Source organism: Artibeus jamaicensis, unplaced genomic scaffold (genome assembly GCF_021234435.1).
Source record: "Artibeus jamaicensis isolate MK-2021 breed Jamaican fruit bat unplaced genomic scaffold, CSHL_Jam_final scaffold_584, whole genome shotgun sequence".
In the NCBI taxonomy this organism is placed as follows: Eukaryota; Metazoa; Chordata; class Mammalia; order Chiroptera; family Phyllostomidae; genus Artibeus; species Artibeus jamaicensis.
Window position 1 is genome coordinate 6,767,621 of NW_026522048.1, and position 27,169 is coordinate 6,794,789.

At 35.1% G+C, this 27,169-nt stretch overlaps 1 pseudogene; it reads left to right on the forward strand.

The window, feature by feature from the left end:
• Positions 1-632: 632 nt before the first annotated feature.
• Positions 633-27,169, forward strand: LOC119038779 (60S acidic ribosomal protein P1-like; annotated as a pseudogene).

The following is a 27,169-nucleotide window of genomic DNA, read 5'->3' on the forward strand; positions in this document are numbered from 1 at the left end:
CATATGGTTTTGAATCATGGACTTTATTTCTGGGAATCACTTTTTTACTCATGGCATCCTCCCTTCTGTTATATCTGCACTTCTCATCTAATTGTCAAACACTGAAACACCACTAAATACTTTACATACCACTAAAATGTAAAGAAGGGCAGGAACTGAGCTGTTGGTGAAAGATTCAGTGCACCTGTGTCTAATTAAGACACGGCAGTGGCTCCTAAATCCTTTTTTTACACATCAGGATGAGGCTCTGGAGACCATGCCATCTATTTATCCTCTGACTTACTCCAGAACGACTCCAGCAGGGACAGTCTCCACCCTTGTTGCAAGAGCTTCTCCCCGCAGGGAGTCAGACACTCTGGCAGAACCCAAACCACAATTGACAGTGCCTGGCAAATTCCATGTGTGGAGAATCAAACCCTGAGAAACCTTCCAAAAGAACTTCCATTAATTTCAGCTGTGTGTAATTTACCATGAAACTTTAGAGAAGGCAGTAAATTGGTTAGTGTTTGAGACAGATGCTTCTGCTATAAGAGAAACACACAGAGGGAGGGGTCAGAGGCAGTATTTTTTTTTGAAGGTGAAAGAAAATCTCCACCCTCTATGTTACTTCAGATGTCCACGATGAAACGGAGATGGACAAGTTGAAAAGGTAGGTGAAATGAGTGTTGTGAATTTCATTTCAGTGTAACAAAGTTCATTGAGGTTGACTATCTTCAGCTTATAAAAATGGGCACAGAAAGAATGAGAGTAATTAATCAGTAGAAATCATTCAGTGTGATATGACAGTGTCATTAACACCTACAGTGCAATCTGTATTTTTAAGCAGTTTGCTACTTGCCACTAATCCAGAAAACAAATATATTTGTTATTCTGTGATTCTTTTAGGGAGAACTGCATTTGATCATCTGCCTTGGTCTTTGAGCAATTTTAACTAAAATAAAAGAACTACAGTTATATTGGAACAAAAAGCCCCACTGGATTGATAAAAGAGAGTGTCAAAAACCTATTTTATTGAAAAATTGGAAAGATCTCCAGTGGGGCTGGGGGTATGTGGAAATCCTGCCTCAGACAAAATAAAAGGAGAAATTTTACTTCCACTAGGAACAAGGAAACCAGGAATAATAACTACTAAAATGATGTATAGAGCATAGGAAACAAAAAACACCATAAGCAAAGCAATCTGAGAATTTTTTATAGAGTATAGTATCTGGCTGCTATAGTTTTGATAACAAAAGAAACGTTTCTTTTGTTATCAGTTTTGTTCAATACAAAGTGTCTATAACTATCAAATTTATGAGGAGTCCTCTATTTTTTTAATCACTTGTTAAATATTGAGCCATTTTAGAGAACTATTTATTTCTTAAAAAAAGTATAGCAAGTTTTATTTTGAAATAACCTACACACTTAGTCCTGTATCTCTTAATTAACAGGGTGGAATATTGGAGTAATGAAACATTTCAAGTCACTTATCCTAAAGAAGGAACAAGTAGTGAGGGTAGGTAGAAGGTAGTAAGTTTGTTTGCTTTGTTTTGTTGGGTTCATATCATACACATGGTAATGTAGATAAAATGGATGAGGAAAACAGATTTGAAAAGGAAGCTTTCATGCACAGATAAAACCATATCAGCTAAAAGGTATTAGACTTTACACCGGGAAGAGAAAAAATCCAATTTAAAAATGAGCAAAGGACCTGAACAAACACTTCTCCAAGGAGGACATACAGAGGGCCCATGGATACAAAAAGGATGCTCAGCATCACTAACCATCAGAGAAATGCAAATTAAAGCCACAATGAGATACCACTTCACACTGGTCAGAATGGCCATCATTAACAAATCAAGAAACAAAAGGTTGTGAAGAAAAAGGAACCGCAGTGCACTGTTGATGGGATTGCAGACTGGTGCAGCAATGGTGAAAAACAGCATGGAAATTCCTCTAAAAACTAAAAATGGAACTGCTTTTTGACCACCCATCCCACCCATTCATTGCTGGGATTATATCCTGAGAGCCCTGAAACACCAATCCAAAAGATCCTATGCACCCCAATGTTCATAGCAGTACAATTTACAGTAGCCAAGTGCTGAAAGCAGCCTAAGTGCCCATCAGTAAATCAGTGGATCAAAAAACTGGTACATTTGCACAATGGAATACTACGCAGCAGAAAGAAAGAAGGAACTACCCTTTGCAACAGCATGGATGGAACTGGAGAGCATTATGCTGAGTGAAATAAGGCAGGTGGTGAAATACAAACACCGTATGATCCCACCTATAACAAAAATAAGCAAAATAGAGTCAGGCATGGAAACAGAGAATAAACTGACAGTGACCACAGGGGTTTGTGAGGAGGATAACAGGGAAAAAAGGGGAAGGGTCAAGTCAAAGAACAGCAGAGGGGGAGGAGGATTGAAGGTGGAAGGTGGGGGTGAGTAGGGTAGAGGAGAGGAATGGGGGAAGAATGGGGACACCTGTAATTGAACAACGATAAAAACATTTTTAAAGGTATTATCTGCTTTGTGTTTTATTTCTTTGCTGTGGAGTCAGGCCAACCTGCTTTTCAATTTGGACTCTCTCCCTCACCAGTCGTGTAGCTTTGTGCTTGTTAGTCCACTTGGCCTCTAGTAGGCCTATATGCATAACTGAGACACTAGAAGAATTTTCTTAACATAGAAATTATTGGACACAATAGTTACTACACAGAGGAAGACATCTGATTCGAAAGCTGCAGGGCAGGATGACAGCTGGAAGGGGGGAAGTTAGGGGTTGGGCAAAAAGGAAAAAGGACTCCTGGACATGGATAACAGGGTAGTGACTGTGAGGGGGGTGGATAAAGGGACTAAATGGTAATGGAAAAGATACAATAAAGATTAAATTAGAAAACCCCTTAATATATTGTACTTATTTTTTTCTCTTCCTTTCATTTTACACCTTCTACTTATTAATGATATATGTTAATGTAATAAAGATAATATATTTTCTGATGTACATAAATTGTAGAAGTTTATTATATTTCAAATACGGATGACCCAAAGATTTAGACTCTTAGTCTTTTTTCCTTCATTTTTCTATTATGTGTATATTAATTAATAATATTTTTAACTGAGCTGAATAATGCTAATAATTGAGTATCTATACCAACTACACAATAGAGAACTGAAATTAGTTATCAAAAACAAGTGTTCTCATAAGTATTTAGTATTTTAGGTATATCTTGGACAACAGATAGTTAACATATTAAAATTTTAAGATGGCTTTGAAGTTTATATTATTAGTACTTAATAAATTTTAATTATAAATATATGTATTTTATTTAATTGAATAATATCACTTAATCATATTAAAAGCTTTTGTGAAACTTAATAGTTCTCCACAAAGTCTCTTTAGCTATCATATTAATCTTACTACATTAATTATTTCATTTTATGGCCAATTCTCATAATTTCTGGTAATTACCTTCTGTATAGTGTGGCAGATGCTGAACATGAACACTGAGTCATTGCTCACAGCAAATAACAGTGATGATTTCCTGCAAAGCACTGGTGACAAAATTTTTTATCAATTGATCATGAGATGTCACATCTTACATGTTTCTATTTAAAAATATTTTAGTTAATACACATTAGTAATTCATTAACATTGAACTCAATGAACTAAATAGAAGTCAATTGCCCTAATATAATCATTTATTGACTGAAATAAATATATGTCCAGCATAAACAAAACCTGTCTAACACATGCATTTTCTCTGTAAGTATTGTACAATACATCACAGCCTGCTTGTGCTTGGCAATGGAGACCTATTTCAACATTATTTTTGTGTCATTTTAAACAGAAACACACACATACACACACACATATACACATGCATAAAAATGTGGCACTACACAGACCAAAAAAGGAATGGAAGCAAGAAGACTATCACTTTGTTCAACCTCAGCAGAGAATGTGTCATGCCACTCCAGTTTTTTGCTTCATAGTAAAAATAAATGTTAGTGACTAGGCAAATTTGCAAATATAGAATCCACAAACAAAGAGGTTTGACTGACTGCATTTACAGTGAAATTTTGTCTCCAGTGAATGGATAGGTGTAGTGAAAATAGTTTATACTTTTCAAGTTCTTTTTTTTAAGATTTTATTTATTTTATCTTTAGAGGGGAAGGGAAGGAGAGAGGGAGAGAAACATCAATGTATGGTTGCCTTTCATGCATCCCCTGCTGGGAACTGGCCTGAAGGGAACCGGCCTGCAACCCCGGTATGTGCCCTGACTGGGAATGGAACCGCAATTGTCTGGTTCGCAGGCCCGCGCTCAATCCACTGAGCTACACCAGCCAGGGCTTCAAGTTCTAATATATAAGTATAAACTTTATGTTCTAGAGAACCTGTAAACCAGACAATTAAAAATGTAATCAGTTTCTTTTCGGTCTTCTTTGCAAGAGTTGGGAGAAATTTTGTATGATAATGAATACAGACCAATTCTAATGCACCTAGAAAGACGTGTCCACTGGCTGGTGTGGCTCAGTGGATTGAACGCCGGCCTGAGAACTAAAGGGTCCCAAGTGTGATTCCCATGCCTGGGGCACTTGCCTAGGTTGCAGGTTAGGTCCCCAGTTGGGGGGGAGGCGCATGAGAGGCAACCACACATTGAGATGTTTCTCTCCCTCTCTTTCTCCCTCCTTCCCTGTCTCTCTAAAAAGAAACATGAATAGAATCTTAAAATAAAACTTAAAAAAAGATGTGTACTTTGGAAAATTTGTTCTTTACCATAAAAATGTTTTTCTAATAATATAACACCTTGCACTTTATTATTATTATTATTATTATTATTAAAGTATGATTATCTCCATTTTCACTACATATGGTCCTCTGCTCCACCCATCCCTGCCTCCCACCCTTGAATCGACCTGCTTTGGTTTTGTACATGTGTCCTTTATACATGTTCCTTGATGGACCTTCCCCTATTCTCTCCCATTATCCCTTTCCCTCCACCTCTAGTTACTGTCAGTTTGTTCTATATTTCAATGTTTCTGGTTCTATTTTGCTTGCTTGTTTGTTTTGTTGATTAGGTTCTGCTTATAGGTGAGATCATATGGTATTTGTCTTTCACTGCTTGGCTTTTTTCACTTAGCATAATGCTCTCCAGTTCCATTCATGCTACTGTGAAGGGTAGGAGCTCCTTCTTTCTTTCTGCTGTATAATATTCCATTGTGTGAATGTACCACAGTTTGTTTTATCCACTCATTTACTGGTAGGTATTTAGGTTGCTTCCAACATAATGACCTGCATTTCTTAGCTGCTAAAATGACAAAAACAATAGTAACCAAAAAAATATTTTCAACTGTTTGAATTTTCTTGACTTAGAAATATAAATTACTACCCTAAAAGTTTACATACATCCTAGAAGAAAATAATACAATTAGATATACGAGTATTCTTGTGGCCTAACAAGTCTCATTTTGTAGTCTCCAGTTTTCCTCCAGGGAGCAATGTAACTCTTTCAGACATGGAAAAAAAAGTAGGACAGACGTTGCCAAATTTTAAAATGAAGTACAGACAGGAGGTTCTCTGTGTGATGACAGAATATGTTCCCTGAGGGGGAACACTGACTTGCCAAACACCTCTTTGTTTGTTTATTAATCCAAACTTTTAAAAAATGTGGTTTAATATGGGCATCTCAGTTATGATCCAATGAATCCTGGGATTTGTCCGTTTATTCTGTGTTCTAAAAGCTACCTGAAGGGGGAAAATTGATCAATCAGATAGATTTTGAAATTTCCTAAATTCAGTGAAAGATAATGGATAGTGACCAGAAAATTTCTAAAGAGCACATTTAGCTTTATAAATATCATGATTTGTGAAATATTAATTCAAGCTTATGTAGTCAAACAGCAAAATATCTTTTGAAGCTGTGGTCCATTACCTCTTCCACAATATAAATGAAACGAAGTACTTCCTCATTAGTAATAATGTTATTAAATTAATGATTATGCTATATCTACATGAGCAAAATAACATACCAAAGAAAAAGAACAAAATATATTTATTTCCACTGAAACAGGAAATAAAAATGACTGTGTTGCTAAATATGCAAGGTGTGGGTGGGACCCAGTAACATGCTTGCTAACTTTTAACAGTTCTCTAAATACACAACATACACACACACACACACACACACACAACCCTTAATTTGCAGTTTTTGCAAAATTTTATTGTGTAAATACTCCCACAATGGCTTATTTCAAACCACTTATATGTCACAAAAGGTGGAAGACAGAGATGGGAAGTCACAGAAATATTCAGCTCTCAAAAGCATGCTCCAGCACTCCATTGGTTATATCTCTAAATAGTTTCCCATAAATCTAAGTTGTTCACCAACCAATGATAGATTTATATTCGCAAGGAATTTATGTTGCATTATATTTACATACAGAAAAAAGGCCCAATATTATTAAAATTAATCTTTATTTTCCTAAAGGTTTTGTACATTACTAAAATATTGTTTTAAGTATTTATCTTAAAATATTAATTAACACTTATTAATATCTGTTTTACATATAAATAATCACTACTTACAAGCATGTAGTTGGTCATCAAATATTTAGATCAAAGTGGTTAGATTTCAAACCAACCTTGTCTTTCCACTGGTATCGTTCCTAATGACCAAGTAGGAACACAGGCACGTATGTATTTTTGGATGTGGGTATGTTCATGAAGATTAATGTGTTTTTGACTCAGAAAAGGAGAGAGGAAGAGGGAGAAAGAAAATTATCTTTCTTAAGTACTGTTAAGATATTACCAACAAGCTTAATTATCAAGAAAACATAATTTACTATTTCCTTGGGGAATGATTTATGACAAAGTGTCATGAAAATATCAATAATATGTTAAAAGGATTGAGTTTTTTCAGTTAAATTTATATTCTCTTTTTTGTTTAATATATGAATTTTTTAAATCTGGAGTTAAGATTCCAAATGAGAATTATTTTTTTCTTTTTTCTTTTGTTTGGTATTTATAATTGAATTTGAATTATTAAAGCATGTTCTCAGGTATTTGAGGTAGAAGGAAAGAAATTGGAAATCACAATTTAGAAGTATTTATATAGATTTCTCTTTAAATTAGGTGTAAGCAATTTTTAACTATAATTATTGTATTTTTCATAACCTTGTTCATTTCTGTTTTTATTTTTATTATATAGTTCCTAATAATTATTTTCAATGCTTTAGCTAACATCTGAACACAACTTTTTAGTGACACATCTGTTGAGTAAGTCAAGATAAACCTGTTTTGAATGAGCAAAATCACAATTCTGTGAAATGCTTTTTTAATTAAAAAATGTAAATTGAAGTATGAGTGTATAAAATAGTGATTTGGCATTGGAATACCTTATTAAATAAAACCACATTAAGTCTAGCAACTCCCTGTCACCATATAAATGTATTACTTCCCCTTTACTACTATACATTACATCCCTGAGAATTATTTACTTTATAAATGAAAGTTTAAATCTCCTAATCCCCTTCCCTTGTTTTGCCCATTCCTGCATCATTTCCCCTGACAATCATCAATCTGTTCTATCTGTGAGTTCCTATTTATTCTGTTTGTTGATTTGTTTTGCTGTTTGACTCTACAAATAAGTGAAATCATACATTATGAGTCTTTCTTTGAGTCATTTTACTTATCCTAATACCCTTTAGGTCCATCCATGTTGTCTCATATGGACTAGATTTCATTCTTGTTTTGGACACATCCTAGTCCTTCATATAGATCATGATCTGTCCAGAAAAAGTCCAGCCATTGTTCATATAAGGAGGGTGGTTTGAGTGACATCAGTGTAACCCAGCAGCCAAGGAGAGTGGACTAGGATGCACATGTGTGAACAATGATGGCTTGCACTGTACTAGTCAGTGGGGGCAGTAGATGCCATTGAGTGAATATGTGTACTGTGTGACTGTCATATTCAAAATGACTGAGAGAGTAGAGCAAATGAGTCTGCATCAAATTTTGTGTTAAGCTTGAACATTCCTCTGCAAAAACTGTTGGGGTTCAGAAGGTTGCAGCTATGGGTAACTGGTGGTTGGCAGCTTCATCAAAACAATGCACCCACTCACACATCACTTCATGGGCAGAGTTTTTTGGCAAAACATCAGATTACCCACATGACTCAGACCCAGTACAGCCCAGATTTGGTGCCCTGTGACTTCTGGCTTTTCCCAAAACTAAAATCATCTTTGAAAGGGAAGAGATTTCAGACAGTGAATGAGATTCAGGAAAATATGACAAGGCAGATGATGGTGATTGGGAGAACTATGTGAGATCCCAAGGTGCCCACTTTCTTTTTGTTTTGTTTTGTTTTGTTTTATTTTTGAGACTCTGGCTTTATTTTTTTTCACATTTAAAAAAAATTTTTAGTTATTTTTCAAATACAGTTTTTTTGTCTATTTCTCCCATCCCAACCCCCCAACCCGATGCTCCCCACCTCCCTCCCATTTCCACCCCCTTACTTCTTGTCCCTGTGTCCTTCCTATTTATTCCTCCAAATCCCTCCCCTTTTTTCCCCTTAAATTCCCTTCCCTCTCCCCTCTGGTCACTGTCCCCTTGTTCTCTATTTCAGTGTCTTTGTTTTTATTCTGCTTGTTTGTTTGTTTTGTTGTTTAGCTTACTGTTAAAGGTGAGATCATATGGTATTTGTCTTTCAACAAGGTGCCCAATTTGAAGGTCATCTTCTTCAATAAATGTCTCTATTTTGCATATTACATGGCTGGATACACTCTAGACAGAGCACTTATATATAGATATAAAGTGGTGTGTATATATATATTGGGTTGGCCAAAATGTTCATTTTTTTTCATAATATTGCTCTAGTAGTGCTTAGTTGTCTTTAACTTCATTTGAAACAACTTTGTTACATTGTATTGTGACAGCTGTCAATCAACATGCATTTTAAAAAGTTATTGAAACTGGTGAATTTTTGCATAGACACTTTAATATTGACATGGAAGAAGATACACAACATTTTCAACATGTTATAATTTATTATTTCAAGAAAGGTAAAAAGTCAACTGTAATGCAAAAAAAAGAATTTGTGCAGTATAGGGAGAAGGCGCTGTGACTGATCAAATATGTCAAAAGTGGTTTGCAGATATTCTAGGTACTACTGACATTTTGGCCAAGTAGTGCTTTATTGTGGGGCTGTCTTATTCATTAGATGTTTAGCAGCACCCCTGACCTCTACCCACAAGAAACCAATAGCAGGAGGTAGATGACATACTTAATATACCCAAATCAATGAAGTTATTGGTGAAAATTTTTAAAAATATCTTTTATTTTATGGAAAAAAACAGACTTTTTGGCCAACCCAATGTATCACTTTTTTATTCTTTATGCATTAATCTACCAATGAACATAGGTTGTTTCCATATCTTAGCTCTTTTAAATATTTAAATAGTTATTCAATGAACATAGAGGTAGAAATATATTTTCAAATTATTGTTTTTGTCCAATAAATACCCAGAAGTGGAATTGTTGATTTAAATTGTAGTTTTACTTTTAAATTTTTGAGAAAAGTTTATACTTATTTTTTCCATAGTGGCCGCACCAATTTACATTCCCACGAACAGCGTATAAGGGTTCCCTTTTCTCCACATTCTTACCAGCATTTGTTATTTGTTGCCTTTTTAATAACAGTCATTCTGACAGGTTTGAAGAGATAGCTTATTGTGGTTTTGGTCTGCGGTTCTCTGATGATTAGCTGAGCATCTTCTCAGGTGGCCCGTTGGCCACTTACAAGTCTTTCTCAGAAAAGAAAATGTGCACTTAAGTTCTCTGCCCATTTTTAAAATCAGACTGTTTGATTTTAATATTAAATTGTGTAAGTTCTTTATATCTTTTGAATATTAATCCTTTATCATATATGTCATTTGCATATATGTTGTCCCATTCAGCAGGTTGCCTTTTCATTTTGTTGATAGTGTCCTTCACTGTGAAAAGGACTAAACAAAAGGCTTTTTACTTTATTTACTTTTCCTTTTGCTGCCCTTGCCTGAGGAAACATATATATAATTATATATTATATATTATATATACTTTGCCAAGACCTATGTCCAAGAATTTAGTACCTATGTCTTCTGCTAGGAGTTTATGATTTCAGGTCTTACACATATGTCTTCTAGTTTGAGTTTATTTTTGTGTATAAGTGATGCGAATTTTTTGTACCACTGATTGAAGAGACTGTTTTTCCCCATTGCATATTTTTTGCCTGTTTGTCATAAATTGACTACACAGAAACATAGATTCATTTCTTAGCTTTATATTCCATTCAAGTAATGGAATCTGTGAATCTATGTATCTGGCTTTCTGTCACTACCTTACTGTTTTTGATTACTATAGCTTTGTAGTATAGTTTAAAATTAGGGCATGTGGTATCCAAACATTGTTCTTTTTCCTGAGATTGCTTTTCTATTTGGCATCTTTTGTGATTCCATACAAATTTTAGAATTATATGTCATAGTTCTGTGAAAAATTCCCTGAGCTTTTTGCTAGGGATTGTATTAAATTTGTATATTTCTCTGGGTGATATGGACATTATAACTATTAATTCTTCCTATCTATAAACATAGTACACTTTTGCACTTATATGAGTCATCTAATGTCTTTCATCACTACTTTATAGCTTTCAGAGTACAAATCTTTCACATCTTTGGTTCAATTTCTTGCTGGGTATTTTATTCTTTTTAATCCAATTATAAATGGGTTTGTTCTTGTAATTCTTCTTTCTGATAGTTTATTAGTATGTATGTATAGAAACACAAGATATTTATGTATATGAATTATTTCTCCTGCAACTTTCTGAAATTATTAATTAATTCTATTATTTTTGGTGTAGTATTTAATGTTTTTTATATATAGTATTGTCTTATCTGCAATCAGTGACTATTTTACTTATTTCTTTTTAAATTTGGAAGACTGATCCTACTTTATGTTGTCAGGCAACAATACTATTCTAAGCATTGGGAAACTATAATGATTTTAGAATCTAAAGATATTTTTGCAGTTGCAGATTCTTTTATGATTTCTGTTCTTGTGGTAGCTGTGATACAATTAATCCACTTTTCCTAGTGTTATAATAGCACTTTGCACAACTCCTTTTAGAGGTTTATTTTACACCTAAAGGTTTGGATCCCCTAGGTGAAGTTTGTATAACATTAAATTATGCCAAAAACTACACTTAAATATTTGCTAACTAAAATGATTAAATTCATATCATCTGTTTTTACTGTCTATATACTGTTTCTGCACTATCAGTTTAATTATTTCATGCATAAAATTATGTGCCTCTCAAGAAAAAAACAATAAGAGGATTAAATCACAATTTAAATTTGAGTTTGTACTCATTTCCTTATATATAGACCAAACATACAGCAAGAAAAAAATTTTACCCACTGGAATTTTGTCAGAATTAAAAAAGAGAGAGTCATTGGAGATTTTCTAGTCTGTATTTTCTATCAAATACAACATAATTTTTTTTCTAGTAATTATAAGAAGTTGTCAGTTTGTTCCATTCACAGACATGTGTAAGATAAGGGATTAATTACTTTATCAGGTAGTTAGTATATTTAAAGGCAGCTGTGCCCTGGCTGGTGTAGCTCAGTGGATTGAGTGCAGGCCTGCAAACCACACCATTACAGTTTGATTCCCAGTCAGGGCACATGCCTGGGTTGCAGGCCAGTTCCCAACAGGGGACTCACGAGAGGCAACCATACATTGATACTTCTCTCCTTCTCTCCTCCTCTTCCTCTCTAAAGATAAACAAATAAAATCTTGAAAAAATTAAAAAAAAATAAAGACAGCCGTGTCTGTGTATTTTACATTCCACTGAGTCAGCTCTGACTTCTGGCAACCATAGGGATGAGCAGTGTCCAAAACACCCTGCCCTCAACAGCCCTGCTCAGCTCCTTCAAACTCATGCCCATGGCATTTTTATGGAGACAACCCACCTCGTACTTGGTTTGCCTCTGCTGCTGCTTTCTTCTATTTTTCTCAGCATCGTTGACTTTTCCAAAGAATCCTGCCACGTCCTAATGTCCCTGAAGGACAGTTTCAGTTTTGTCATATTTGCTTTCTCTAATATTTCAGGCCTAATTTGCTCTAGGGCCCACTTGTTAGTCTTTCTGGAGTCCAGGGTGTTGGTAGAGCTGCTCCCCAACACCATTATTGCAGGTAAATGTGTGTGTATACATACATAGGTGTGTGTACTGTTTATAGGAGATATATATATATATATATATATATATACACACACACACATAAACATACATATACCCTATCAGTCTTTTTCACTTTCTAACTTTTGCATCCATACATAGTATTACAGTAATTGGGAATGAGAGTGTATAGATCACCTCAGCCTTTTTTCCCAATGACACATTTTCACTCTTGGTGATCTTTCTTAATTTTTCCATTACTGCTTTTTGTACCTCAGCCTTCTCTTTGATTTTTTTCACTGTAGTTTTTTATTCAAATTGATAACTGAACCAAGATAAGCAAAATCATAATAACTTCCATGTCTCCATTGCCTAACTTTCGGTATTTCTTCCCTTGTCATGATGTTTGTGTCTCTCGTGTCCAAATTCACTACTGCTTTGTCACTTTTTTCACTTTCATCAGAAGTTGTTTCAAATCACCACTACATTCTTCATATCTTGTTGATAATTCTTCCACCAATTTACACTCCTCTTTCCTCTCACCCCAGTTTTTCATATAATGTATTTTCTGCATACAGATTAAACACAGAAGGAGGTAAAATGCACACTTGTCTGATACCTTTGCATATAGGAAACCACTCTGTTTCACCACATCCTGTGCTGATGGTGGCCTTCTGTCCCCCAGTGATGTTTCACACCAGGACAGTCTAAGTGGAGCCATGCCCTTTTTCCCGAACCCATACCTTTTCATCATCAACAGAGTCAGAGGCTTTACTGTAGACTACAAAACATAGACTGATCTCTTTCTGAAATATGTTGGAACACTCCAGTATTCAACAAATGCTTGCAATTACACCTGTCTCTTTCTTTTCTGAACCTAGCATTTCTTTCTCCAAAGAAGCCTTTGTTGCATCACCTGGAGCATCACTTGTGTCGGAAATCGGAGCAACTGTCCTGTAGTTGCTGCAGTCTTTTACATCTCCTTTCTTGGAGATTGGGATGTATATTGAATGTTTCCAGTCTGTAGGCCATAACCTTCTTTTCCATTTTTGTTGACATAGTCTTGTTAGAACTTTGACAGATTCTGCCTCTGTGGCTTGAAATAATTATATGGGTATCCCATCTACCCCTGGTGATTTATTTCTTCCCAATACTATCAGAGAAACTTTCATTTTGCTTCCTAGAACCACAGGTGGTTCTTCATAGAAATCCTCTTCCCAGGTATCTGTCATCCTTTGTTTGTTCTGTACAACTTTTCAGTTCACTGTTTCCACCTCCCATTTATTTCCTCCTCACCAGATAATGTGATTCCTTGTTGGTGTCTCAGTATTCCTAATCTAGGTTTGAATTTCCCTTTTATTTTTTGAATCTCCTGGTAGAGATCACTTGTTTTTCTTTTCTTTTTTTTTTTTTTTTTTATTTTGTGGTTCTGTTTTATCTTCATTCATTGTACTGGGCTGGCCAAAATGTTCACTTGTTTTTTCCCTGGAATGTGGCTCTAGTAGCACCTAGTTGTCTTTAACTTCATTTGAAACAATTTTGCTAGATTGTATTATGACAGCTGCCATATCAGTGTGCATTTTTAAAAATCTTATCAAACTAGATGAATTTTTGTACAGCCAATTTAATATTGAAGATGGGAGGAAACACACATTTTGGCATGGTATGCTTTATTAATTCAAGAAAGGTAAAAACGAAACTGAAATTCAGAAAAAGAGTTGTGCAGTGTGTGGAGAAGGTGCTGTGACAGACTGAGTGTGGCAAGACTCAATTTGCAAAGTTTCATGCTGGAGATTTCTCGCTGGACAATGCTCCAACGTCAGGTAGACCAGTTGAAGTGGATAGTGATCAAATAGAGACAATAATTAGAACAATCAACAATATACCAAGTGCGAGATAACCAACATACTAAAAATACCCAAATCAATAAAGTTTTGGTGAAAATGAAAAAAATTGTGTCTTTTTTTATTTTAAGGAAAAAAACTAAATGAACACTTTGGCAAACCCAATAATAGTTCTCTTTATTTCTATGTAATAGCCATTGAAAAGTTGTGTTCGGGATTCTAGCCCTGTTTTGGCAGCTTTTACTTTTTCCTTGTATCAGTATCTACCAATTTTTAATGTTTCTTCTGTCACTCATCTTGATTTTTCTCTTCTTTGTACTTCCGTCATTGTCTTTCACATCCTTCCTGAATAGTTCTAGTTTGAGGCCACAGTTCTTCTTGTTCATGGTCAATCAATTTTAACAATGCAAGTCTGGTTTTTTATATGGGCTTTAAATCCATCCGAACTGTTATGTACATTATATGTTGGCACTATAATTCTCTCAGTGCTCTTCTTCAGTTGTACTCTAGGTTTGATATTAACAGTTCATGGTCAGCACCACGATCTGCTCCTGGTCTTGTGTTGGCAGAGAATACAGCTTCTCCATCTCCTGCTTCCAATTACATAGTCTGTTTGGTTTCAATATTGGCCATCTGGAGATTTCCATGCAGTCATCTGTTCAGTTTTCTAAAACATGTGTTTGCCATGGACAAGTTGTTGGCTTCACAGAAATCCACAAGCCAATTTTCTGCTTCATTTTTGGCCTCTAGTTCATATTTTTGATGACATGCGTACTGCTTTATTTCCTGCTTTTGCACCCCAGTCACCTATAATTATCAGCATATCTTGTTTTTGTGCGTGATCAATTTCTTCTTGGATACTTGCATATTTTATCTTCTTAAGCCTAGGTCATTGGAGCATAGGTTTGAATGGTGGTTCTGTTAATAGGTTTTACTAGAAGACTGTTCGATATTATTTGATCAAAACTTCCATTGTTGCCCATGTCTGTCTGTGCTGTATCTTGCCTCAGAATTAAAGCAACTTTGTTTCTTATGTGTTTGTCATTTCCAGAGTAGAACACTTTGTATTGTACTTGGCTGACTGGAAATGTCCTATTCCAGTTCACTTTAGTTTACTAACACTAAATATTGCAATATTCAAACATTTTCTTGCTTGCTTGACAATTTCCAGTTTACCGTGGTTCATGCTTCTCACTTTCCATGCTCAATTGGCATGTTTGGTGAGGCACTGTACCTTTGTTTTACTTTTGTGCACAGCAGCCACTAGACATTCTTCAGCTTTGGTCTAGCGTGTCATTAATCATAATTCAGTTCATATTTGTTCTCCTCCCCAGTAACGGTTTGCATTCTTTCCGGCCTGGGAGTCTCATCTCGCAATATTATTTAGTATTCCATTTTGGACTGTCCTATCACAGTTTTCAAGGTAAAACAAAAGACTGAGTAAAATAAGAAGAAGAAAATAAAATGCAGCAGTGGTTTACCATTGTGTTCTGCTGTGCAGTGTGCGGGTCCAAACAGAGGTTGTCGTACCTGTATTTATAAAACTCTGCCTCACTGACTGAAAGTATGCATCACATATATTCTCCCAATTTCTGAATTCTGTCTTCTTCAGTTACAAAAATCACCTCTAACACAAGACATGCTTTCAAACATTGATGACACATTTTCTCTTTTTTCCCCTGAATTTTTTCTTCTATAAATTAAATGTTCTCTCAGTTTTCCCCAGGATTATTTCAAATCACTGCCTGAAAAGAAATACGCGCCGTAAAACTGAAGCGTTCTGTGATGTCCCAGGCACCCGATGTTTCATGGTTAACCCAGGCACTTTTTTGCTGTGTTCTACTACTTTCTTTAACACCACCCCTGTGTCCATTCAAACCTATTGCAGAGAACTTCCCCGAACCTTGCTTTTAGCAGCTCTAAGCATGAATTCAAGGTAGCTGCCTGTGACATGGTTTTGAAGATTTCTGATGCCTAAGAAGGGTCTGTCCCTATGAAGACATTGTATGGAAGCCACCTTTGTTCTTATCCCAGCAGAGGCATCTCCTCTGTCTCGTCCTTTCTTCTCCATCTTCTCATGGCCAGCTTTTCCTTCACCTCCATATCTCCCTTCTTCTCAATTAGTTGCCACTTGCAGGACCAGGTATGGAATCAAATATGCACACTAAACACTTTCTTAGTCACTCAGCTGAATAAGAAGCCATTTATTTAACCTAATCCACCATGTTTAAAATGAGGGATGCATGAGTGTGTGTGTTTGCATGTGTGTGTGACTGGAACAGATTTGTCTTAACATGTCAATGATCTGATCAGCCTCCAGTTTTTTTTAAACTAACTCATATGCAGCAAATACAATCTTAGGCACTTTAAATTTATTATGTTATTTCATTGTTTCAGTAGCCTGGTATTTGATTTTTTTTTAAATCCCCATGTAAACCCCGGCCAGGTGGCTCAGTTGGTTGGTGCATTCATCCAGTCCCCAAAAGGTTGCGGGTTTGATCTTCAGTTGGGGCACATGTGGGAGGCAACTGATCCATGTTTCTCCCTCACATCCATGTTTCTCCCTCTCTCTCTTTCCCTTCTTCTCTCTCTAAAATCAATAAAAACATATCCTTGTGTGAGGATTGAAAATAAATCCCCCATGTAAATAATGAAACCAAAGAACAGGGAAGCTAAGTAATTTTTATGGCGAGAACTCAGGCTCTTAACTGCAACGTATAGTATGTAGATCCTACAGGGTAACCTAAAGCCAACAACTCATCAAGTTGACCACAGAAACTTCTTTAACGAGAAAATGAGCCTTTCTGTGCTCCAATGCATTTATGACTGGCAGCAGTGCAGTTATAGTTCGTATAAGCTGGTACAGCCGATTTAAAGGACAAGGCTCAGCAAGGAGCAAGGCAGAGCAGGGCCCAGGGCGGAGCCGTTACACTCATCCTATAGGAGGGAGCCTGCAGTGATGCTTTAGAAGTGTAAGTGGAAACCGCCCAATTTTCTTCCTTGTAGCTCATGTGCCTTTTATCAATTTATTAAACAAACCAGAAATTCTTCTAAATGGGCTATCCCATTAGTCAAGGTAAGTGTCCTTTGTTACTTACCTTGATTGGAAAGGATGGAACAAACTTAAAAGTAATATTTAAGCCCATATCTAAGGGAATAAATTTTAGTGACACATTTTATGGGGGACTGTGAGGTTAACTACATTCTAAATAAAACCATTAAATATCATTATGTGGTGTTTTCAAAATGTAGTTTGTTACCTCAAAGCAGATTTCCTTTATGCAGTTTAGTTTGTTTTACACTAGAGGTTCAAGCACAAGTGACAGAAGAGGCCAGGCAGGTGACATGCCAGAATGAAAAATACCGGATGGAGAATGAGGCAGACAGGAGAGCCACTCCTTATCTAGGAGGATTAGTTGCCTCCAAGTTCTAGTACTTAATGTCGACTGGGAGAGGATTTGGAGCTAGCATCATCAAATCTCCCAGGTCTTCGAACTAAGCCAACACTATGTGTGGGTGAGAGCTGTACGGAGCCTGTGTGAGATGCCAGCCATCACACTGAGGTTTAAGAAGCACACGTACACCTATACCTTGTTTCTCATATTCTGCTTGCACTTTCACCTCCAGTTTCATGTCCTAACAAAAAATACTAATACTCATCCTGTGCAATCTCCTATAGGCAAGGCATGGGCAAGGCATTTTATAATGCACATTAATTTAAAAGGATATTTTAGTTTATCTCCGTTTTACAGAGAAGTAAATTGTCCCTTAGGCGGGAAGCAGCACAGTACCCACTGACTCATCATATCATGTTGCCTCTTCCAAAATGTGCCAATTTCAAAGTAGACTGATGCTCACCGCCAGTAAAACTAGATATTCCTGCTGGCTTGTCAAACCCAATGCAAGACATAAAACCTATGAGCACTCTACCACTTAGCTGTCAAGTGATTTTAACTTATTGACCTTAATTTTTTGGTAGTTCATGATATTAAATATGATTCAGATGTTCGCAGTTGAATGTGTATTGGTGTTTTGACTTAAAACTATTTTCAGTTATATTGATATCATTTGGCTCTAAGAGTATGAATGGGGCTATGTCAGAGTAAATTATATTCAGGCAAATGATCCATTTTTAATTTTCAATTTCATATTTTTAATGAAATTTATTTTATATGCGGTTTCAGGTTCACAGAAAAACTGAGTAGAGAGTACAGAAAGTTCCCACATATCTTTACCCCCACATACCAACAGCCTCTCTCACAGCCAGCTTCCTGACACAGAGAAATATTTGTTAAAATCGATAAGCCTACATTAACATATCTTTATCATCCAAAGTCCATAATTTACACTAGATTTAATTCTTGGTGATGTACATTCATGGGTTTTGACAACTACATAATGACATGGATCCACCATGATAGCCTCATACAGATGCTACCCTGAAATACCTCTGTGCTGTGAGGACTCGGCCCTTCTTCCCCCGCCCCCAGGCAACCACGAATCTTTTAATCATCTCCACAGTTTTGCCTTTTCCAGATGTTACATAACTGGAATCATACAGTACATGACTTTTTCAGACTGGTTTTTTTCACTTAGTAATAAGAATTAGAGGTCCCTTGCTGTCTTTTCATGGCTTTATAGCTCATTTCCTTTTAGTGCTGAGTAACACTCCATTGTCTGGATGTACCAGAGTTAATGTATTCATTCACGGACACAATTGCTTTTGAGTTCTGACAGTGATAAATAAAGCCATTGTAAACATTCTTGAGCAGGTTTTTGTCTTGATGTGAGTTTACAGATCATTTGGAAGCACAATTGTTGTATCATATAGTAAGATTATCTTTAATTTTAAAGCAACCGTCACACTGTTTTCCAAAATTGGTTTTACCAATTTGTGTTATCACCAGCAATGAATAAGAGTTTCTGTTGATCTAAATTCATTTGGTATTGGCAGTACTTTTTATTTTAGCTATTTTAATTGGTGTGTAGTGGTATTTTATTTTTTTTAATTTGCAATTCTCTTATCAACATGTGATGCAGAGTATCATTTTATATGCTTATTTTCTATCATATATTTTTTGCTAAAATATCTCTTCAGATGTTTTGCCCATTTTTTAAATGGAATTGTTTCTTATTGTTGAGTTTTAAATGTTCTTCTTATATTTTTGGATACAGTAGTTTATCAGATATCCCTTTGAAAATAATTTATTTTACTTTGTTGCTAGTCTTCTTATTATCTTGACATTATCTTTTACAGAACTGAATTTCTTAAATTTTAATGAAGTCCAATATTTCAATTCTTTCTTCCATGGATCATGATTTTGGCATTGTGTCTAAATAGTCATTGTCATACCGAAGGCCATGTATATTTTTTCTCTCTCCCAGAAGTTTTAAAATTTTGTGTTTTGTACTTAGCTTTATAAACAATTTGAAAATTTTTGAGAAGGATGTAAGGTCTGTATCTACATTCTTCTATTTTACATGTGGATCCTTTAGTTTTTTTGTGTCATTTGTTGAAACAAATGATCTTTGTTCTTTGTCAGAGATAAGAAGACTGTTTCTGGGCTCTTCTTTGTTCCATTGATCTATTGGTCTGTCCTTTCCCTGATACCACACTGTCTTGGCTATGGTATATCCCAGTGAGCCTTGAAGTCATATAGTGTTAGTCTTCTAAGTTGATTTTTGTACAATATTTCACTGGCTACTCTGTTTTTCTGTGCTCACCACTTACGATATAGAATCAATATTTCAATATTCACAAATTACTTGCTGGGATTTTGATAAAGATTTCACTAAATCCATCGATCAAGTTGGGAATAACTGCCATACTGACAACGCTGACGCTTCCTTTCCATGAACATGAATAAGCTCCTCAATTATTTAGTTTCTCTTTCACCTATTTTATCAGAGTTTTACAGTTTTCTTCACATAGATCTTTTATAGATTTTTCTTAGGTTTATACCCGAGTGTTTCAGGTTATGGATGCTAGTGTAAATGGTATTAACTTCAAATTTCAATTATTCATTGCTGGTAATATAGGAAAGAGGTTTGTATATTAACTTTATATCTTATAACCTCTCTATAACTGCTTATTAGTTATAGGTCAATACATAATTTTTCATATGTCAGAATGAAATTAAAGACCCTGAAATAAGAAACAACCCCAGGTGCAGGCAAGCCAATGCAAACAGCCAAGGAGTGAAGGACTGCATCTGGTTTCATCCACCCAACTATCGGACGAAGTGTCATATGTAGTATTCACTTATTCCTAATACTCTGTTCTTTTCCAAAACTCTGTCTTTCTGAGGTACTTCATGGTATCTTAAATTGTGCTGTTTCTGGGTCAGTGTGAAAAATATTAATGGCCCCGTGAAGCATAAACAGAACTTCATATTGAAACATAATTTCAGGTTTAACAATGATTGGTAACCCAACAAAGCTGAAAATGCCCAAGTATTCCCAGATGCTTTGTGAGTAGAATTATAGGCATTTATACAATATTATTTGAAAAAATAAGTTGCAGTCTGTGACTTTTGTGTTTTCCTCTTGCCAGTGATTGTGTAATATCCTAGCAAGTATCACCACTGAGGGTGACTGAGTAGAGATGGTGACAAAGTCTACTAACCGACTTTCTATGCCAGTTATATAGGGATCTATAGGATAAACTCTGCACTATATACATTAGTTTCAGTCATCAAGTTTAAATTGAAATTCTGGTTTAACTCAGTAGTTACCATCTTATTTTATACCTGTCCTGTTGATCACCAATCAGGAGAAGTCATACAGCATCCACATTGTTTACAGGACAAATTCATGGCCTCAACATACATAATACAGGCATGGAATACTGACAAGGAATACTCTTAAAGTTCAATTTGGAGTCAGTTTCTCCAGAAAGCAAATTGTGAGACTGAGGTTTACATACAGAGATTATAGTAGAAAAACTCTCTTACAACGATAATTCTGAGAGGGGTTGGAAGCACTAGAGCTGCAATAGCTCTTCAGAGTTGAGGGCTGAAAACAGGATGTGAGACCCTCATGTTTATTAGTGTCTCATCTTTCCTCTGCTATTTCCAATAAGAAACTCATTCTTTTTATAACTTTCTGAAATTCAACAGTACAATGACAAAATGAAGCACTGGGGTCAGATACTAATTCTAACTCTATCATTAAGTAACCAGATGATATGTAAAATTACTTTAGGTCTCCTGAATTAAATTTTGTCATCTGTAAAATAATTTTATGGAGTCTAAAATGCTCAGAATGTGCCTAAATAACCACAGATGAGATGAAATGATAAAATTACTCTTATTAATACAATATTTGGGGGCACAAATGTAGTCTCTATAAATAAAATTTAAGATAAGGGGATGGATTTGCAAAAGTTCATTATTAAATTTTCTCTATTTTAATTCATATTTGAAACATTCCCTAATAAAAAGCTCTATATAATTTTTTAACCAATGTCACTCCAATCAATTTAATAAAAAGATAAAAGTAAATATACGATATCACTAAAGAATGATCTCTAAAATATAGAAAAGTACATAAGATGATGTGGCCCTAAATGTACAGTCTCTACATTTTGTTTACAAAAATACTGGTCAAGGGATAATATAAAGCTGAAAGATGACAGGTCATTTTCTCAGTCTGGTCTCTAGACCACACCATCTATTTCCTCATGTGAGCATGCACACACACAAATACAACCCCAGACACAAGAGAGACATCCCAAGGATTTCAGATTGCCAACACTGACAGTTTAGAATTTTTTCTCATTTTTAAAAAGTAATGTTGTTCCACTTTGTCACCTCCTGAAAAATGGCACTACTGACTTCATATTCACAGGTAATAACATTACTGACTTCATCTTTCTAGGTCATTAAACTTGATTGACTTCTATCTATTTTAGTAATTTAGGATTCCCATAAACTATGGCTTGTCTTTATAAATATGGTGCTGTTTTAGATGCAAATCAAAATAAAAAGCACATGTTTATTTTGCATTTAAAAAATCTCTATACTTTTACTCTAGTATGTACTGCATGAAATGTGCTATTTTTATTATCAAATTTTCTCTATTACATTAAGAATTTGTTGAGGATTGAGAACTTAACATCTTTCTAATTATTTATTTTTTAGCAATTAACATAGTATCTGACACAGAACAGATGCAAAGTAAATTTTTATTAAAATGAATTTATTTCTATTTTACTTCTTCAATTTTTGCTCCTACATTTTTCTTTCTTCTCCCATCTTTTTCTCTGGCCATGTACTTTTCTTATAAAAGAACTACTGCTGTGCTATTTTCTCATCTTTTAAAAAATAGTACCCTGTCACTCTGTAACTACAGGTTTGAAGACTTTTGCCAGGACATTAAGCTTTTATTGACTTGTAGGTCTAAATTAGTAAGTTAAGATGGCTTTACACCATTATCTTTCTCCTGGGCTCATCCTTGTTGTTGACCTGCACCTGGGTTTTTCTCTTTCTTTTCAAGGTGGTCATTTATCATTACTTGACAGCAAGGTTCAATGAATAACAGAGAACAATTTCTGTAATAGTTGGAGAGTGGAAATGTTAGTGATAATTCTATAAAAAATGAATAACAAGTTTTAACATGGAAAACAAGTTAGTGAAATAGGAAATAAAAATAAATATCTTCAGTGAGATATTTTATATAAATATTATTTAATGTATCAAAAAATACATTGATTAATGTACATTGATTGTCTTCTGCTCGTGTGTGTTGAATACACTATTTAGACTCCCCAGTGACTTTTTCAGACCATAGATTAATTTCTCAAAAGATGTCTAAATTATGAAATTTAAGAATAATATACAAAAGGAATACATTTTCATCTTACTAATGAGTTATTATGGGCATCAATAATTCAGTGAAACAATGGTATATCAGAAAAATACAGAAGTGTCTATAAAGTTTGAAAGGACAATAGAAATAAATGCTCTATAGAAAAATGAACAGCACTATGTCATTTGTACTTCTAGCATATTGAAGTCTTAATCCACTTGGGCTGTTAAAACAGAATGCCTTAGACTGGGTGGCTTATGAGCAACATGAATTTATTTCTCACAGTTCTAGAAACTGGGAAGCCCAAGATCAAAGTGCTTGTAGACTCAGTGTCTGGGTAGAGCCTACATTCTGGTCATAGACTGCCATCTTCTATCTACGTCCTTACATGACAAAGGGTGTGAGGGAGCTCTCTTTAAGAAAGGAATTAATCCCATTCATAAAGGCTCCACTCTTAGGAAAAAACCACCTCCCAATGACCATCGCATCCCTAATATCGTCGCAGTGGGTGTTAGGATTTCAACATATACATTTTGAGGAAGGCAAGTATTGAGTCTATAGCACTTATATGAGAAGTATTCAGACAGTAGGCTATTTTTGTTCTTCCCCTCTCCCTCCAAGAGAAAATATTAAACCAACTGAGATGTGACTGTATTAGGGAAGGAAACTGGATAAAAAACTTTTAATTTTTATCTTTGATGGTAAATCTTGTTCTTTCCTGTCAAGCTTCTCTTTCTATGCTGTTACTTTTAGGGGGATAGTGTTTGATCTCCAATAAGTTCTAAGAAGTGTTTAAGAATGTTCATTAGATAATTAGTATACATAATTCAAATGCTATGACACATTTTTCTAAACCTTATTACATAGAAAATGCATATAAGTTGGAAAGAAATAATTTCTCAGACACATCTATTCAGGTGAAAAGTAATACATAACCTAGCAGAAATTCATTTAAAGAGCATTAATTTATTAATAACAACAGAAAAAATAGACAATAGTAATCAAGCAACAGTCCCTTCAAGGTAGTAGACTTATAAGACACACCTAGTAAAAATTTTTATGGGACTTCAAAGGTATAAGAGTTTTCTAAGGTAAAAGGCCTCCTTAACATACGGTCTCTAGAGAGGTAGGTGCCCCTAGAATGACTGAGAGTATAGAGTCAATTGCTCAAGGCTTGGAGAGTTGTAGATCAAACATACTAAGTAAGAGCAGTGATGTAAACAACACCCTTAGGAATTTTTATAAAATTGGAAATTCTCTCATATATTTGCATTGCATTTAAGAGTTATCAATGGTTGCTATTTTGTGAGAAATTAACAAATTCTTTTACTGTCTCTCTGGAAAATAGAAATCTTATTGGTGTTTTCTCATCTAAGCTTTATTTTGACAAAGATTAAGTTTGAGTTTGACAACTCCATTATGAAACACACAAATTATATGTGTGAAACACTATGCTGGGTGAAGGATATGTAAATATGTACACAAACATGCATTTTCTCTGCTCTTGAAGAACTGAAAACTGAAAGAGCAGACATAACCCAGCCCTGTAACACAGGACACAGACTGACACATGACAGAACACAGATATTGCCCTGGGCTGTGGGGATTGGGAGGAGGACGGCCTTAAATCCGGGGAAATTTTCACGGTGGCAGAGGAATTCGAGTTGCGATTTCCACCTTGGAAAATCTGGATTTAAGGTGGATTGATATTCTGGGGGTAATGAATTATAAAGACCCAAACACTAAATCAGGAAGATGAAAAGTGTATTCGTATATGGGAGATTTTGTTCTGATTGCTTATAACTAAAATTTAGTGAGAAGGAGGAATAATAGCTACTTTGGAGTAGAGTTATGGAAGGACTTTAATGAACAAGCTATGAGCCTGGTTTAAGAACTGAAATAAGGAGTGTTACTGTTTGTGACAATAAATAACTGCAGTTAAATTGATATTACTTTGATACATAAAAATAGAAAGCAGATTTTTATTAGTGACAAATGCTTACAAAAACTATAAAGTTTTGACTTTGTAAATATATCTAAACCTAATTTTTTCACTGTCACCCTACATGAAATTTCACTTGATTTATTTACTGCAAGTTTGAATCTCTGAACAAAGGTACTGGAAAATATTTGACTATATTTTTCATTGTACTGACTTGATCTATTTTGGCATTTTAAACAAATATTTAGAATTTGAGAGTACTGAGATATTTGGCTGTGGAAGGAATCTCCTTGGATCTTCTCTGTTAGAACATTTCAGCATCAATTGCAATGAATGTCCTCCGGATGTGATTTAGGATAGTATTCTGAAAAATTGCTATGAAGAGTAACTTCCATTATCCTTTCCCAAAAGTTCAGTGAGGTTATAGAAAAAGAAACACCTGGGTATAACTGTAGTCATTGTTCTGGTGAAACCTCCCTGGCAGGTGATTTCATTTGGTTCATCCTAGTTACCAATTCAGTCATCTGTCTAAGTTGTTACTGAACTACTTCTAGAAGCATGTTTCTGGAAATTCTCCCTTCTTGCTTTTCGGCTATTTCTAGAGCTTTTCAACACAGTGGTTTCAGAATAAGAATAAAAACATTTTGTTCCTAAAAATAATGTGTGTTTATATATAGTCCAAAAAATTTATCCAAAATTCTGCATTTCATGACCTTGGTAAGATATAGTCTAAAAAGTCTCTCTAAAGTGTCATTTCTGAGGATGCCACAACAAGGAAACTTCACTAAAAATTTCAACAGAAGCAATGCAAACTTCAGATACTAGATCCAATGAAATCACTTTAAAAATAAATATGAAAAAATGTAATATATTTTTCAGCTTTTCAAGAATTGCACACATCAATGTTCAAGAAAGTACGATGGATAATGTACCTTTTAGCAGTTATTTGAAATTTTACTTGGAAAAGAAAAAACCTTTTAGGCATTAATTTTAAAACATTAAATAATTACAATGAAGGAGGATACAATGTTGCCACTACCCATTCCCCCTGCCCTCCTATTACTGACCATGACCTTGGATTTGGGTAATTAATTCCCAGCCTCAGCTGTCACCCTATCTCTCTTTAACTTTTACTCTCATGTATCTACATTTAAGATTAAATGAAAAATAAAAATATTATTTTTAAATGAGACTGTATGGACATAGTTATGTGTAACTGGAGCATAAAACCACAGTTATATTACTGAATCAAATATTTCATCTATTAAAAAAATCAGTCCTTGTGGTACAGGCCCGAGGGCAGAACATGGGAAAGTCAAAGTAAGCACATAAATTCAAGAGGAAAGATATAGTCCCTTAAAGACTAATTAGTGGAAATGTGATTTTTTTCACCAGATAGAATCTTACTGAACACTGGAATTTTGCTTTGAAATACATCTTATCTTAAATAGAAAATAAAAAAACCTTTAAAATAAAAATATAATTTAGAGAACAAATTTGACTGATAAAAAGGCAAACATGAGTTTGAAATATTCTAGATATACATCAATTTATCTTTATAAGTTAAATTGATGTTAGAAATAAACTGAAACACTCTTTTATTTTTAAACATTAATTTACTTCTGTTATGTATTCATCATTTTATTCAAATTATAATTTAGATGTTTAGCAAATGAATATAATATCAACATAATCAATTGAAAAATTATTCATTTTTCTAGCAGTTTGTAGAAAAACTAGTATTTAGTGATATATCAACAGAAAACATAGTGTAAGTTAGGATCTAAGATTTACACACATACATACTCATAGAATAAACCAGAGACAATAAATTAAGAAGGAAAAGAAGAAGGAGAAAAGAAATTCATGAGCAGGATTTCTGAGTGACCACATTTCTGCCTAACAGACAATAAGAAAAAAGTCATCCCCCTCACCCCAGCGGCCACTCAGGTGCTCAGGAAGCTAAGGCCTGGTGACAGTCAGCCCCTTACTTCACCCTTCAACTAACAGGGCTCTGGGCAGCCCTGACCCAGCACTTACCCACACCACGGCTTGCGTCTCAGAGCTCCCCGGCACCTACTGTGCCCTTATCCTTCATGAGGATGAGGTGACAGTAAGAAATGATAAGATCAATGCCTTCATCAAGACAGCTGGTGTATATGTTGAACCTTTCTGGCCAGGCTTGTTTACAGAGGAGCCTCACTGCAACATAGGGGCTGGTGGATTTGCCCCAGCAGCTGGTCCACACCAGCAGGTGGTCCTGCTCCCTCCACCACTGTGCTGCTGCGGAGGCACCAGCTGAAGAGAAGAAAGTGAAAGCAAAGAAAGAAGAATATGAGTAGTCTGGTGATGACTAAAGTCTGGGCTTTAGTCTCTTTTGA